Genomic DNA, 16,195 nt, shown 5'->3' on the forward strand with positions numbered 1-16,195 from the left:
TACAGTATGGGGAAGTCTGCCATTGTTAAAAGAAAGCGTCCCTTGAAAAATAATACCGATTTCCCATCACTCAACAGCATAAGCAAAAATGTTAGTTGAGAAGCAGCATACGTGGACATCGTTTCTTTGAATGGGAGGTTACACTTCACTCGAAGTTTGGACTGCCTTATCAATGCATTCACCTTAGAGTGTGATGTTTGACATATGTATTTTTTCATTGTTTTTAACATGACCCTAACAAATGTACATTCCCCGACAATATGTATTCTATTTCAGTATACATCAATATCACGATATCACTGGAGAAATATTCATTTGTTGAAATGCCAACTTCTCCGGAAGTCCAGTGACATCGCTGGGGCGGACGAGACATCGCTGTGGCGGACGAGACATCGCTGGGGCGGACGAGACATCGCTGGGGCGGACGAGACATCGCTGGGGCGGACGAGATTCTAGAATCGTAATCTTATATGTAATACGTTCAAACGGTGTAAACAATTTTTTTTCAATAAATGCTTTTTTTTGGTAAAAATATTGCATGTAAATTTGAAAATTGTTATTATAGAAGAATAGCATGTTCAATATATCACCGAATTTATAAAATCATTTTATTCATATAAATTCCACAACATGTTAGAACATCCTTTCAAAAGCAATTAAGCCCTCAATTTGCCATTTTTTAAACATAGTCTCTCTCCACGTTTTACATTTTCGAAACATCAAACACAAAGTACATAATTGAAAATATTTACAAGTGCATGTTGCAATTTTTGTTATCAAAGTTGAGTAATTTTCTTTTTTTTAAGAGAAATTATCAACCATATTGAGTCCACCATATTATTAGATCTAAAACAATAATGTGTTTAATTTTTACAGGTCCATTCCGAATGAAGTTGTGGAAGCAATCATATTTATGCTTTAACAGTTTAGGTCATGGAATTGCAATGATAATCATGCATTATAAGGGTAAGTAAAAAAGATTGTAAAATTGTTATATTCCCTTATCGTGTAATATTTCTCCTTTTACAAAAGATTTTACTTCTTGTTGATTCGTTGCTACTGATGTGTGATTGTATTGTCTGTATCCTACTCATATCAAACATTTGTCAACATATGTGTAACATTGTCTATTGCAATGGTTGTAGGAAATCTAGCGAAGCGTTAAGTTAATTAATTGTAAGATCCATACAGTTAAAGGCATGTACAATCTTCAAATTGAAGTCGCGTATATTCGTCTATAATTATTCATTTTACAAAGCTAGTTAAAATTGATTGAAAATATTGAAAAGTTCCAAAAGAGATCTTGTATTCAGCATTTAATGTGTTAATGGACTAAAATTGTATAAGACATGTTTTGGTGTATTGTCTTTTTGTTTGCAGATGATTTGCAAAAAAAATACTGAAAAAGATACAATTTTAGAAGTTTGAAAATTTAAGAAACTAATATCGTTCTGTTTATATAGAATTACAATTACTTGCGTGTGTCATATAATGACCTTTGTTGATAAAGAATTATAATTACCTCCTGTTCGACTAATGTATATTTAAATGGATTTGTTCGCATTTTGAAGTATAATTAAAATGTTACAATATGTAGTCTTTAAGCATATATATACTTTATATTTAAACAAGCCAAATGACTTTCCTTACTTTACGAAAATGCAAAATGTAAAATTATTAATAATCATAAAATTAACTAGGTGAAATAATTGACATTTCTTAACATGAGTAACTCACATCAAGAGGCTACATGGTCTAGCGGTAGCGCGTTAGATTTCGCTTGTAAATGTTCCGGATTCAAATCCTCGTACATACTTTTTTATTATCACTAACCGAAAATTTGGCTCACCTTCAAATACCATATTTGTGAAGATTACACCTATTTTGTAACAAAAGTATGGACTGCATAGTTTGTTATAGTAGGTTATACGTCCATGCGTGATCACGTGTGACGGTTAAGAGTTATGCGCTTATTATTATTCATATATTCAATAATTCATCTTCTTGTTTCCGCTTCATTGATTATTGGACGTTTTTGCTTGATTCAGTTGTCAGATGGAGACGCTTGTGACAACCAGCGTCTGAAATCCAAACAATCAACAATGTTTTGATTGGACGAGCAAAGGACATCGTTGACAAGACATACCGAACGGAATTCAATGTTAAAAGATGAAAGTTATACGGAAATCTATTTATGTAATAAAAGATAAATCGATTATTATTCTATCGGTTTGGCATCATCTCAATATTGGTCTAAAGGGAGTTACAACAAAATGGTCTATTCGTTCGCAACAAACAAATAATTTTTAACATAACATGACTTTCAATGAAAATTTGGTTCGTTCAAATAGACGTTTGAAAAATATTGAGGTTTATTGAAGTTAAGAATAAGTTTAAAATCAAGCATAAGTGGTGCTTAATTGATGGATCTGATATAAATCAATTTGTTTTACAACACGTGAAAGAGCAACTCTGTTAACAACGAAATAAATATCCAAACATCATCCTGCTTATATAACTTGTTATTGGAAAGGAGCTGTTTAAGATAAACTTAAAGTATTATAACCAGTATTATTCCTTGAAATAAAGAAGTATTTACCGAAATGAATTTCGGATCCTTAAGTGGTCCCATATCTATAAAGCGATTCTACTCCGTATACTTGACAGCAATTTATTAGACTCAAATTAACATTTGCCATAGGTCTCTGTATTCCGCCTAAGTGCGGACGTGTCATTTTATTGGATCGAGGACGTCACTCAAGGTTTTTGACACACTGACTTCACTGACTATCGTTATTATAGCACTCACCAGTGACCTTCAAAAGGTGAAAAACTTTTGAATTTTGTGATAATGGAAATTGTGGTATTTGTAGTTTTATTAAGCTGTTAGTCGATAATCGTTTAAATTAAAGTTTATATACTGCGTTTTGTGTCTTTGAACTATTATGAAACGTGCTTACAATTTGGTAACTTAAATACCTTACCTTTACATTAACACTGCAGGAGGTATTTAAACTGCTTTAAGCATGATTCCATCTACTAAAAAAGATATTTTTGTCTGAAAGGATTAGTGCCACAAGAACGACAACCTTTTAATAACAGAAAATGAGAAAAATGCACGCTATTCTTATTCTCCTCATTGAATACACCAACTTCCTCGTTTTCACGTATTTAATAAACGTATTTGTGATCCTTCTCAGCGCAATTATTCACTTGATTACTGTTTGTATTTCATCAACCATACCTCTTGACAGGCATTTATGTCAACGGCAGCTGATCGGTAGAAATGTTGACCACTCACGGTCACTCCTAAACGCAGCCCAAGATTTATTTAGATGTTTGGTCTTTGCATGCCTAAGATAAAAGTCAATATCAATGCCAGTTGTTTACTTTATTTTTTATTAAACGTGTTTAACGCGTTCAAAAACCATTTGAGTATTGCTGTATGTATTAGTATATCAAAGGTTAAATAAAAATACAAATGCCTCGTATAATAAGAATATGATATTTGACATATGTTTACCTTAAAAAAGGTATTTATTCGTATCATACAATAATATTAATAAATGAATGCGCTATCAAGGGATCAAGGGACATTATACGAAATACAAGTATGCAGTAATAATTTAAATGTATTATTAAAATTTGTTTAGTCAAATGAGACAAAATAATGGGTAAAAGTAACGGAGCAATTCTTCGGATGTCCTTGACAAATATTTTCTGCCTGTACAAAATGTTGACGTTTTTAGAGGCCGTCGTGCAAGGGATTGAGTACCTTTGACAGCACGGTAAGTTCTTCCGCTCCTTCAGTTTAAATGGTGGCATTAAGTCATGCGTTTGAATTCGAAATAAACGTCTTTCAGACCTGTCATCATGCACAACAATTTATAATGTATGATTGCTTTTTAAAAATACATATTAATGGCAGCTGTATATCATACGCAGAATTTATAAATATTTTGTTTATTACCATAAACATTACGCACTCGAAGAAGCTTTAGTACCTTTTTTAAGACTAATGAATGCTTTTGTCAAATCTTATTCATTTTTTTGTTAGTAGATGTGCACATTTATGTCAGTAAACGTGCACATTTATTTGCAATATTTGTGTCTGCACATCATTATGTTACCAACTGCAATGTTAAATAATGTGTTTCGTTATATGATACAAGGCGCGTTTTTTTCTAAATGCATAAAGCGTTATGTCTACATGGATTCAACACCATATATAAACATACTTTTATCAACAAACTATTGAATTATTGATTGTGTCTTACGTTTATTCATGGTATAGTTAACGAAAATGCTCATTTTCTATCGAAAAATATTAGTTGTTCTCTGCAAACACGCCTGGTATTAAAAGTCGTTTTATTGTAAAAAATTTTTAAAGCATTTTCTCTAAAACCTGATTACAATATTAGTTCATATAACAGTCAGTTTGAATTTTTTTTTATTGAGCATTATGTAGTATATTGACATGTATTCATTATGGAGATTTTTTTATCAACGTTCAATGAGTAATTTTTGGGGTGAAAATACGGTGTTGATATTACCACAACGCTTTCGAGGATATTCATTTCTATTTAATTTGCAAGTAAGTTAACATTTATATGAACAGATTTTTGCGCATAAACCCAACATCGACGTCGCTAAACATGGGAACCTTTTTTGGTTTCTAGCCGCCTCGATACGTGTGTTTCCGAAGCAACCTCCATTAATATGTTTCTGTTATATATCCGTCGTGTAAAATAATTTCATACCAAAGCTAAAATAAATCCCATTTATTTGTCACGGGATTGTATTTCTCTCTTGGAATCATAAGCCTGTCTATGTGTTTCCGCAAGTGTCACTCGCTTTACAGTCTTGAGTGGAACCTTACAGGCGTTTTGGAGTATTCTGATTACCAAAGTATTCCAATGTATCGGCGACACTTAGCTTAAATATAGTTCGTTTTTGAAAATGAAATATACAAACAATTATCGGCACAGTAAAGCTTTAATTATCTAGTGCAAACGAGACGGCATTCCCTTTCAGTGGAATGTTACAGAGGACAACTGACTGACGGTCACGCATCAAAAAGCCGACATTCCTTTAAAGAGGGTGTGTGGTTTCCATCGGTTTGATAACCATTTGTACATACATGTATCTTATGAATGGTTATGATGTCAGAATAAAACATAAAATTCCACATTTGATACATGTCGATATTTTACACAAAGACACTGGGCATATACATAATTGATTAATTAATTATTCATCAATATACTTCATCTCATTATGGACAAGAGTTCCATAATGAATTGTGCATTCTTTCCAGACATGACATTATATCTATACAAAGTTGTAATTATCTTGCAGTGGTTTATATTTAACCAGATGGAAAATTTATTGCAATTAAAATTATTTTCTCTTTTATTACCTTACATTTGAAAATAATTGACACGATGTTTAAGTTAATCTACACTTGCGTGTTTTGTTATTAAATTTGGCTAGGCGTAAAGTTCAGGGAACCTTTAGACAGGTTTCAACCCCAAATACTTTGCATTAACTGTTCCAACTGTTCGAAGGTGATGCATCCAGCTCTTATCATTTTATGGTAAATGTTTTGTTAGATGTATTGTTTGAGAACATTTGCACTTAATGGCCTTGGAGGACTGTGGATGTTTACCGGATGTTCAATTTTGACTATGTTAAGCTTTATTTACTTCTATATACACATTCGACAGACATTAAAACAATCGTCTTTCGTCAGACCTTAAATCAGGTGCTGATTAGATATTCGCCATTTTACACATCATGTAATGATGGTTGATATTGAATATTGATTTTAGAAATGAAATGTCAAACACGAATGAGGATGGACGAAAGGACCTATACATTATAAAGAAGTGAAACTCCAGCTGCTGGAGCTGTATTGAATTTTCATTAAAAACAATTAGTTGGTCCTTTATTTAAAGCAAGTGACCGATTGCCCAAACAGTACAAAACAGCACAATACAAACCAACATAAACACAAAATATGAATAAAGCTGGGGTCACCGCCTTGGAACGGTCAATGCAAAGCATTGGGGGTTTTATGCCAACATGTCTCAACAGTCCGATAGAAACATTTTGCAGTAATACACATGAATAAAGTATTAACTACGTACCCGGCCTCGCTGGTACAGATTATTGATGCGTTTTATAACAATGTAGTGATATAACAGGAAGTACATCTTCGCAGATTAACAGGTGTCATTCCGGTTAACATGACACCGATGTGTTAATGAAGGAGATATTATAAAATAACGGAGACGCATTTACGTGTTTGATTACAATCTCCGGCTTACCATTTCCTTTCGGATGAATTTATTATTTAGAACGTACGGTACATATTGCATACCGAGCTAAGGTATAGAGTGTGAGATTTTACAAGAAAAACACGTTCAACATTCTTATCTTGACATCGAGAATTTATTAAATCAGAAAAACAGACTAACAGAGCATAAGTTCATAATATGTAATATTTATAATGCGATTGCAGCACGTTAATGGAAAACACATTTTAGGGAACACCTAGGATGACACAATGTACATAGGTGCTACTAAAATGGGTCAGGGTTGAACACCACATCTTAGACATTTTCTAACACTTGCTAAATCACAGGAATGTCGTAGTTGAAGATATGCAAATAAGTGTTTTTGAATAGCCTTTGCTTCTGCTGCCGAGCATTTGCAAACATATATACATGTATTTAATTTCAAACCATTTTGACCATGTTTGTGTAGACCAACCTGCTATTTCACAATATATGTTAATCTACATTTTAAAACAATAAAATTACATGTGTGTTGGCACTTATGTTTATATTTTTGAGTTTTTGTGTCAATTTTGAGTTATTATTTGATAAATAAAATGTTTAAATGGATTTATGTTACAAATATATATGTTTTAGACAAATGAAAACGTACTATAACGATTGAAAATTTGTGCAATAAATGAATTATAACACTGAACAAAAAATAACGTTATTTAATTAGCTAAGCGAAACCTCTTCAACAAAAAAGTACGGTGGTAGACAGATTTTACTCGAACATTTTAGAGTGCACAACAATTTCATATCGGAAATCATGACGCAATTATAACGTGAAAACGTTCATTGTAATGAATTTGTTATTGTAAAGGTCTATTGCGAAATACATTAAAACATACGTTAAAATAAGATTTTAATTGACAATCTTCAATTTCTTTTTGTATACATTTGATGCCTGGATAAAAAAAAATGTGTGTATGTGTTGATATTTAATTAGCTTGCGATTTTCAATTGTTAACTTAAATAAAACAAGTGTTAACGTTTTTAGCTGCGCAATATCGTGCAAATTAACATCACACGATTTTGCACAGCTATACATTCCGTATTTCTATATATTAATTCGATCGGTTAAGTCCATTACATCAGTAAGAATACACATATTATGGAAACAAGCTTGCAATAAAACATAGAGGTACGTTCAATGTTATCATATTATCTATGATTTAATAAAACAAAACATAAACGGAAAGCATCCAAGAACAAGAGTCGGCGCTCAACAAAGAGCCATCACATATTTGCATTATAGATCAATCTATATTCCAGCTATCCTGGATATTGCATAATGGAAGGATTACCATATTCATTGGATGCTGTAGCAAGCGCTACTTAGCCATGGCAAATAGTGAATAGAGCTTTACAAAGAACGTTCATGTTTTCCAACAAAATGGCACGCAGAGTTGGTTTCCGTTTACTTGGCGACATTTCGAAACGCTTAAAAGTAATGTTTATGCGCACAACATAAGCTTCAACGGAAGTCTAAAGCAATTTGGATATTTAAAATAAAACTCATGCCACAATTAAAATGTGTTCACTGAAGGACTTTCATGTTTTAAACATTCGGTGTTTAGTTAATCAAACACAGTATAAAGTTTTCTATTGTATCAACAAGCCGGAGGCTGGCGTCAACACATTATTGTTTTATGACTCAATCTTTCATTACATTAAGTTTTTAAATATTTTCAAGACTAACACCAGCATGCAAAGTTTTATAGTTTTCTGCAAACGCTTGGGAAAGTGTTTCACAACTGCCTTTTGAAAAGTTGGAATTTGACAAATAAAGGTTATTAAGAATAACATAAAACACTAGCAAACGACAACTACCAAGTTGAAATAATCCATTTTAATTTAGATTTATTTATGCGTTCAGAATAAAATAAACTGTTTGAAAAGCTTCTTAAGAATTGTGTATGACAGAAATGTGATAGATTTGTGTTCAAACCCAAGTTGTAATAATTTCTTTGAATTTAACGTTTAAATGCATATGCCCTTTCAGCGTATACACTGACATCAGAATAATTCATTAATACTTATTCTTATGAGACATGTCTGTAAATATCATTAGAATGTATATATATATATATATATATTTGTGAAATATAATGCATATTTGAATTTCCGATTGAAACGCTAAATTATCAAAACGTGAAATTTGTATGGATACAACTTGTTTCATGTGTGCTTATCGCCTCACATACTTTTGACTACTTTGGAGTATTGGGAAAAGTGGTCTAATGGTAGGACGCCGGCCTAGGGATCGAGAGGTCCCGGGTTCGAATCCCGCCCTGACTATTCAACCTATAATATGAATATCGAAACACCTTGTGTTTACCCACCGTAAAACTTAGTAAGATATGATGACCATACAGTCTAGAACTAAATATTTTCCTACACATGTATTGTTTCATTTTCTTGTAGACGACCATCATTAATGTGCATTCCCCGACAATATGTATTCTATTTCACTATACATCAATAGTACATGATATCACTAGATCAATATTCATTTGTTGGAATGCCAACTTGTCCGGAAGTCTAGAGACGTTGCTGGGGCGGACGAGATTTTAGTATCGTAATCTTATATGTAATACGTTCAACCTGAAGACAAACATTGTCTGTAACAGCGGTCTTTCAAAAAAAAAAACGACAAGACATTCAAAAACTCATATCCGAAACATTGTTAGTCTTTAATATCGTCCTCGAAATGTCTGAGCGTTACCCAAAATGCAATCTTAAATCAAGGAAAAAAGGTAAGCTAAAAAAACGGCAATACTTTCATAAGGGTTAGGTGAAAATGATTTTTTTTAACGAGGTTCTGTTAATGCGTGAATAAAATCAAATATTTGTGTTAAATTATAAGACAATAAGCTTAAATGAAAAATAAATATAAATCTAGGGGAACGAATTTCTGTCGTGTTTCTGGAGTTCCAGAATAACTGGCTATCATAACTTAGTTGAAATAAAATGTATATGTATGTAAATAGATTGCCACGAAGTAAAACAATAACTTGTTTTCCAAGAACATTTGGCCTTAGCGGAAATCCTATTCGATTTATCGAGCAAAGTAATAGTGATGACTTCAGTTCTTAAACTATATAAATGAAGAAATTGACATACAGTATGAATACCTAGTAAAATGGAATGATTATGAACGGATCCTAATTAAAAACAGTGAAATAACAAATTGTATTATATACCTGTTATATGCTTTAAACAAAGTACAGGTTGTATCAATCGTTGAAATAAATCCCGTATTATGTTACTCGCTGTTTTCCGATTTCGTAATACCATACTAGCCTTACTACTTTTTCCGACCCATGCAATGACTTCACATTACACGATCCGAAAAAAGAAAACCCCTATTTTATATTACGAAATATATTATGTAGTACATCGTGTGACGTCATTTCTTTGGCGACACACACTAGGCTTCCCGTGCCAGAAAAGTGAGCCGATCGAGAGCCTTTCCGTGCAACAAAGAAAGCGAAAGTAGGCATTTTTGTAGTAAAATTGATATAACTACTATATAGCGTACATTAAACGTAAGGATTGGATCATAAAGATGATATCAATGACACTTGCATTTTAACATATTAGGGAAAAGCTATGTTAAAAAGTCATCAAATTGGCATGTATGCACGATTGTTCCACCAACCTCGTCATCATTCAATCTTCGATAGAGTTTGTGATAAGTGTTTGGACCTGCGGAATACTGTGGACCTGTAGCTGGATATGTGCTTCAAATCATAGACCACCTCTTTTTATACGCAAATGTGTCTATGGGTTTTAATTTTAGATTTTTTTTACCTGTTTTGTGAATGTCGATCATCCATTTTGTTGTTTATGACAGAGTGGCAGCCACAAATGAACATACAGGCTGCATTCTGACGTTGTATTAAAGTTGTCAAATTAATTGTTATAAACATTGGATGAACGATGTTATTAAGGTAAGCGAGTCGGAAACGTGTGTTTTCCCGGTTCAAATGTTTACACGTTAATTTACACAACCTGTTTTCATACGCGTCTTAAAAAAACATGGCGTACCGTTTAAGTCATTGTTTTGTCAGTTTTGTTAAAGCCACTCGACTGATACAAACTCTTGGAATAATTAACTAGAGTAATATTCCGCATAAAGTTTTGCATAATTGAAATAAAACCATATTTTACGTCTTAGTTTTGTCGTGTTTTGCGACGCAGAGATTGTCATTACCAATCTGGTGATTAAAACAGATCATTAAAAAAACTACTTTAATTCGGTTACCCTATATCTGTTATTAGCACGTTTAAATCAACCAACTCTCTGTACGAATCTTAAAGCTTTATAATGAACAGTTGCAGACTATTCACAGATTACTAGGAATCACTCACGTTTTACAAGCACATTCTACATGCAATACAGTTTTGTCAGTTATCAACATCATTAGTGACGATGCCTTTAAACTAACAATCAAAAAACCAACCAAGGGAAACTTCCGGCGAACTAGCAGCAGACAAAATATATTATAGCATCAAACAAATCAATATATTATCATCCATCTATTGGGCAACAATAGTTTAACTTATCCAAAGTTAAATGCGAACTGTAAGTCTGTTTACATATACATCATAACCACTGCACGCGAAAATTTACAAGGGACACCAACTATAGGTCCGTCTGCAATAATTATGTGCATTCTAAGCACGGGCTCAGTACAAACAGTTGGGGCGATACATTTTCCATTTGTTTGAAAATAACGTGTTTTTCAGTGAAAACCTTTTCGTAAAAACTTGTTCATATCAATTTGAAAAGAGTTATTATAGAATAATATCATGTTCAATATGTCATCAAACTTTCAAACTATCATTGTATTCATACAAATGCCACAACTTGTAAGAAAGACCTTCCAAAAGCAATAACGCAATAATTTGCAATTCTCAAAACATAGTCTTTCTCCACGTTTAACATTTAATAAAGATCGAACAAAAAGTACATAAGTTGAAAACATTTACATGTTGCAATTTTCGTTATCAAAGTTGAGTAAAACATTTGAAAGAGAAAATATCAACCATATTGAATCCACCATAATTTAAGATCTAATACGGGCAAAAGCCCGCGTAGCGGGCGTTGACCGTTCATACATATGGAAATTTAGACATAACAATTGACAAAGGGATGCATCTCAAAAAAAAATTGCCACACGACATATATTTTCGCGATGCTATGTATGACCTTGAACAAATGAAAAACACTTTGACATTTGCTAAATCACATGTAAATACATACCTCAGGAAAAAATATACGAATGACATCATAGTTGTGTAGTGAATCTCACTTAATATTCTCGCATTATATATTTTTCTCAGCTACATACACCGTTTAAGAATTAAGTCATTACCGAATTATCTCCCCTGAATACTCATCATGTCCATGTTCTCTCTCATAGACTGGTTCACTACATATAGTGACAGTCTTTACCAAACACAATTTTGGTAAACATAACCCGTCTAAAATGTATTGCCTAAATCTCCGATTTCTTTCGAATTTATTTGCTTTGATCTTTTCGATATCTTATTGTTATTATTATCCTGACAAACGACAAACGCATGTTCAAAAATTATTTGTTTTACACATTTTAGTTGGATTCTGTAGTTTTGCAGAATTCTCGCTGTATTTCAATAACGACACCCTACTGTTTACTTGTCAGAATTCTTGACGAATTTTCCATTCGATCTCACAAAGCAGTTTTATGTGTGATCATGAGGAAACTTCTGGTAAGTTGTGGTTGTTATCCATCAAAAAAACATTAATTCACAAAATTTAACCATATTCCGATGTAACTTTTTTGTCTTTTAGCTTATTTAAGCGTATTTACACCTCGTCTGCTCGCACTTTGCCCATATCCTGAAAGGTTATATATCGCTATATAAAGTTTAGGCCTAAAACCTAAATACGGTCTGCTCGATGTTAACTGGTTCAAGCGAATTGTGTATCGCGTTATTTCTTAAAATATTACAAGATATATACATTTCGAGAAAGAAAATTCATTTCTGCGTTGAATAAGACCGGGTTCATGCAAATCACTGCAAAATTGATGAAGTAATGGCTGTTCAAAACGATGCTACCCGTTGGCGGATGATTTCTAGTTGGATACCTTGTTATATATATATTGGATAGTGAAATTTTTTCTCTTCAGAAAAGTTGATTTTTCGTTATAATATGATAATTTATCATTCAAAATGATGTTTTCACTAATTAATAGCATAGCCACACGCTTACCACCTGTGGATTCGAAATAAAAAACAAACAAACAAGACATTTATAAATTGTCTGCATCATTTATCAAATTTTAAGATATTTGCTGGTTTTCCGTTTTAACTTAAGAAGGTATTCTGCCAAGGCAAGAGCTGGACATCACACAAGCCATTCTATCGAGACAAAACTGACAGTTTTGGTTTCCAGAAATTAACAATGTAAGGATTCCTGAACTATCAAAGTTTCCAAGCTATGCACACAGTTATTAAATGTGGTGATCTTATTTATTGGGTCTATTGCTTTTAAAACTTGGATGAAACATGTGTGAACTTTAATAGAACTTTGAAAGGTCTATATCTGTCTATCTATTAACAAAAATCAGCTATGACATTAAAAGATCAGATGTGCAAACAAATTAACAATTTGTAGGCAATTATGCTGAAAAAATATGAAGGTCCCCATGCAAATTTTGTCTGTAATCGATAAGTGTCTGCCAATTTATGTCAAACTAGTAATACAAAACTTACCACAAGTATGTACAAGCACTACGTACCTGTTGTGATCATTGTTAGTAAGATAGTGTAATTATAAACAGTAGCAAATAGCTTGTTTAGTTTATGCATCATGCCATTTAGATGATTTCCTTTATATTGTGTAATTACTAGATTGGTTGCTACTTGTTGTTCCATGATAAATGTTTTATGCGCTAGTGCAAAGCCAGTATTGTTAATTTTATAAAAGTTAATCAAATGTTACTTCATTAATTCCACAGTTTTTCAAAAGATAACATCACTTTGTAATTAAATATACGTAAATATTATTACTATTATTTTATGTGCAAATAAATGATGTGAAGTGTTTTGTATGTCCACACAATGCCACAAACCTTTTTATTTATTTACTGAATATATATATATATAGGCATTTCCCCAGGCGGGTGCGCGGTGCTTGGAGTTCAAAATCAATCTCCCCGCGGCGCTTGTTTTTCCGATCATGTCGCCGCGACGCTTGAAAATTTCACAAGCGCTCGCAAGCTCTGATCCGAATGTTGTCTGCATTCGGCCGACGACCAGATAAAACGCGCACGCGCTAATCAGCGGTGTGTGCATAATGGGCTTTGATAAGATGTGCGAACGATTTACGGGTCGTTTATGGGGGTCAATTATGGTGTTTGTCCCCTAATTATGGGCGATAATGATCGATTACTACCGGTTCTAGTGGCGTAAGAGCAGTTAAAGTTATGCTCAATTGGTTTGTTTGTTTTATTTTAATTGTTAACGACGATTTTAGCGGTACTTCAAAAATAAACAGTTACTTTTGTTTGTTGCGGTTGTGGGTAATTTAAGTTATAATTACAATTAACTGGAATTAGAAGTCTCATTTGATTGCTCCCGCCCACTACAAATGTTTTCACACTATATTTTTCATCGGTGACTATAACTTTACAGTACTGACACTTTATTTATTCAGATCAAATAGTTTGTTTCGTATTTACGGAATACGCTAATAACAGCTAAATACCTGCAACACATTTTTCTTTAGTTTTTGTGCATGACAGAATGTTTAGGTCTAAGAAACGACCAGTCCCTGTCTCTGTCAAATCTGTGATAACTAATTTCTTGGTCAGGATTAATAATGAACCGTCGCTGTCAGAGAGTTCAATAAGTGAACGTGAAAGTGTCCAGGACGTAGCAAGTGATCATGAGACTTCCCAACCACCAACAAAGCGGTCCAAGCAGCGTGCCAGTGGGTTCGATAGTAGTTGGAAGCAAGATTGTCCATGGGTCACAGAAGTTGAAGGAGGTAAGAGTGTTGAGTTCTTTACCGCACTTGGGTTATATAACAAGCATTTAACTTTTCACAAATGAGTCGCGCTCTGAGAAAAGGGGGTTTAATGCATGTGCGTAAAGTGACGTCACAGATTAGCCTGTGCAGTTCGCAAATGAGTAGCGCTCTGAGAAAAGGGGGTTTCATGCATGTGCGTAAAGTGACGTCACAGATTAGCCTGTGCAGTTCGCAAATGAGTAGCGCTCTGAGAAAAGGGGGTTTAATGCATGTGCGTAAAGTGACGTCCATGATTAGCCTGTTCATTTCAGATAATTACATTTAAATATGAACGCATAAATAAATGTAACTTTTCAAACATGCAATGGAATATTTAATACAACAGTTGTTTGAAAATTATAATATTTTGTAGGTATGATGTGCTCTTTGTGCATTCGTCACATGTGCAGACCTGCGCGTTCAGCAATCGGTAGTGCCCCGTGGGTAGATGTGCCTTGCACTTGGATGGCAAGGGACTCACTTAATCGCCATCAGAGGACAGAAACCAACTCCCAGGCCAAACTTCTGGATGCAAACCGCCTGGCTCCAAGAAATCTGGTTGGGCAGCTTGAAGAGATGGTTACCTCCCTCTTAATGATCTTGGTAAGTAACTGCGCATTATGATACTTCAACCTTCCCGTTGACGCAACACTGCACAACTGGAGGCAGGTTCGAGGCAGCCTACAGGGCACAGAGAAGAAGGCTGAAGAGGCAATGGAGTGGGTGACCATCCATTTGCGTAATAGCCACGACCAGCTCTACAAGCTGGCAGCCGTTGGCCTGCTCCTCCCTACATCTATAGCTGGTAGGTACTTGACTAGGCTGTCAAGAGCACAATAACAAACGAATGATTTTTTTTGTTTTGCTTAAATATCTCTTTGTTCTTAAATCAAAGCGATTCAATAGATATTATTTCAGAGTAGTTTACAATATTGTGTGTATTTCAGACTGCGAGAGGGGATTCAGCACGATGAAAAGGATAAAGACGGAGAATCGTGCTCGCATGAAGTCTGCTGTCCTCAATGCACTGATGACGGTCAGCATTGAAGGGCCAGACATTGAGGCAGTAGACTTCGGGAAAATGGTGGATGCCTGGCACCAGGAGAAGCCTCGCAGAACAGTGTTTTGAACATGTAATATGTGACTGTATTGTTGTTGTTTTTCAATCATGTTTTGCTTGCTAATGTCTACTGTTATTCTGCTTTTTATTTAATATTTAAATACATGACTTGAATGAAATAAATTGAGGACAAATGAATAAATAAAACAAAGAGAAAATGTTGTGTTTTAGAAGCTCCCAAGTAGTGAAGATTTTGATTTAGAACAGTTAAAAACAATAAAAAAATCGACACGCGTAATGGGGCAAGCCCCCTTCCGCACCAACCCCCGTCCACGCTGGCTTTCCGCTGTGCCTGCCTAAATTCCTGGGGAAATGCCTGTATAATATATATATACTAAAATCATTTATATGCTTCATGCGGCTTAGCCAAGAAAGGCAATGACTGATTAATACATGTAAGCTCATATGATTACTGATAATCTATGTTTTATTGTATGTGTTATTTGAATGTTTAAATAAAAAAATATGCATAATATAACATTATGTTTATTTGCATTCAAATTGTAACTATACAGCTCGAACTAAGTATGCAGTTTAGACTGTGATTTATGAATTGCTACAAAATGGCCAGTTTTTTAGTGGCGAAACAATTTAAACTATTCGACAATAGTTTGCGAAAGAAAATTAGAACACTGCAAGATACGTGTATTTATTAAATATGTTAATTGC

At 33.8% G+C, this 16,195-nt stretch overlaps 1 long non-coding RNA gene across 2 annotated transcripts; it reads left to right on the forward strand.

The window, feature by feature from the left end:
- The first annotated feature begins 428 nt into the window (after positions 1-428).
- LOC127842072 (uncharacterized) lies at positions 429-2,911 on the forward strand. 2 transcript variants are annotated; one of them, XR_008031479.1, is made up of 3 exons: positions 429-472; positions 877-966; positions 2,049-2,911. It is a non-coding gene; the product is annotated as an uncharacterized LOC127842072 (long non-coding RNA). The 2 variants fall into 2 exon arrangements; XR_008031480.1 differs by having other exon boundaries at positions 430-460.
- The last annotated feature ends 13,284 nt before the right edge of the window (positions 2,912-16,195 follow it).

The sequence above is a fragment of the Dreissena polymorpha genome, chromosome 8 (assembly GCF_020536995.1).
Source record: "Dreissena polymorpha isolate Duluth1 chromosome 8, UMN_Dpol_1.0, whole genome shotgun sequence".
NCBI classification, from domain to species: domain Eukaryota; kingdom Metazoa; phylum Mollusca; class Bivalvia; order Myida; family Dreissenidae; genus Dreissena; species Dreissena polymorpha.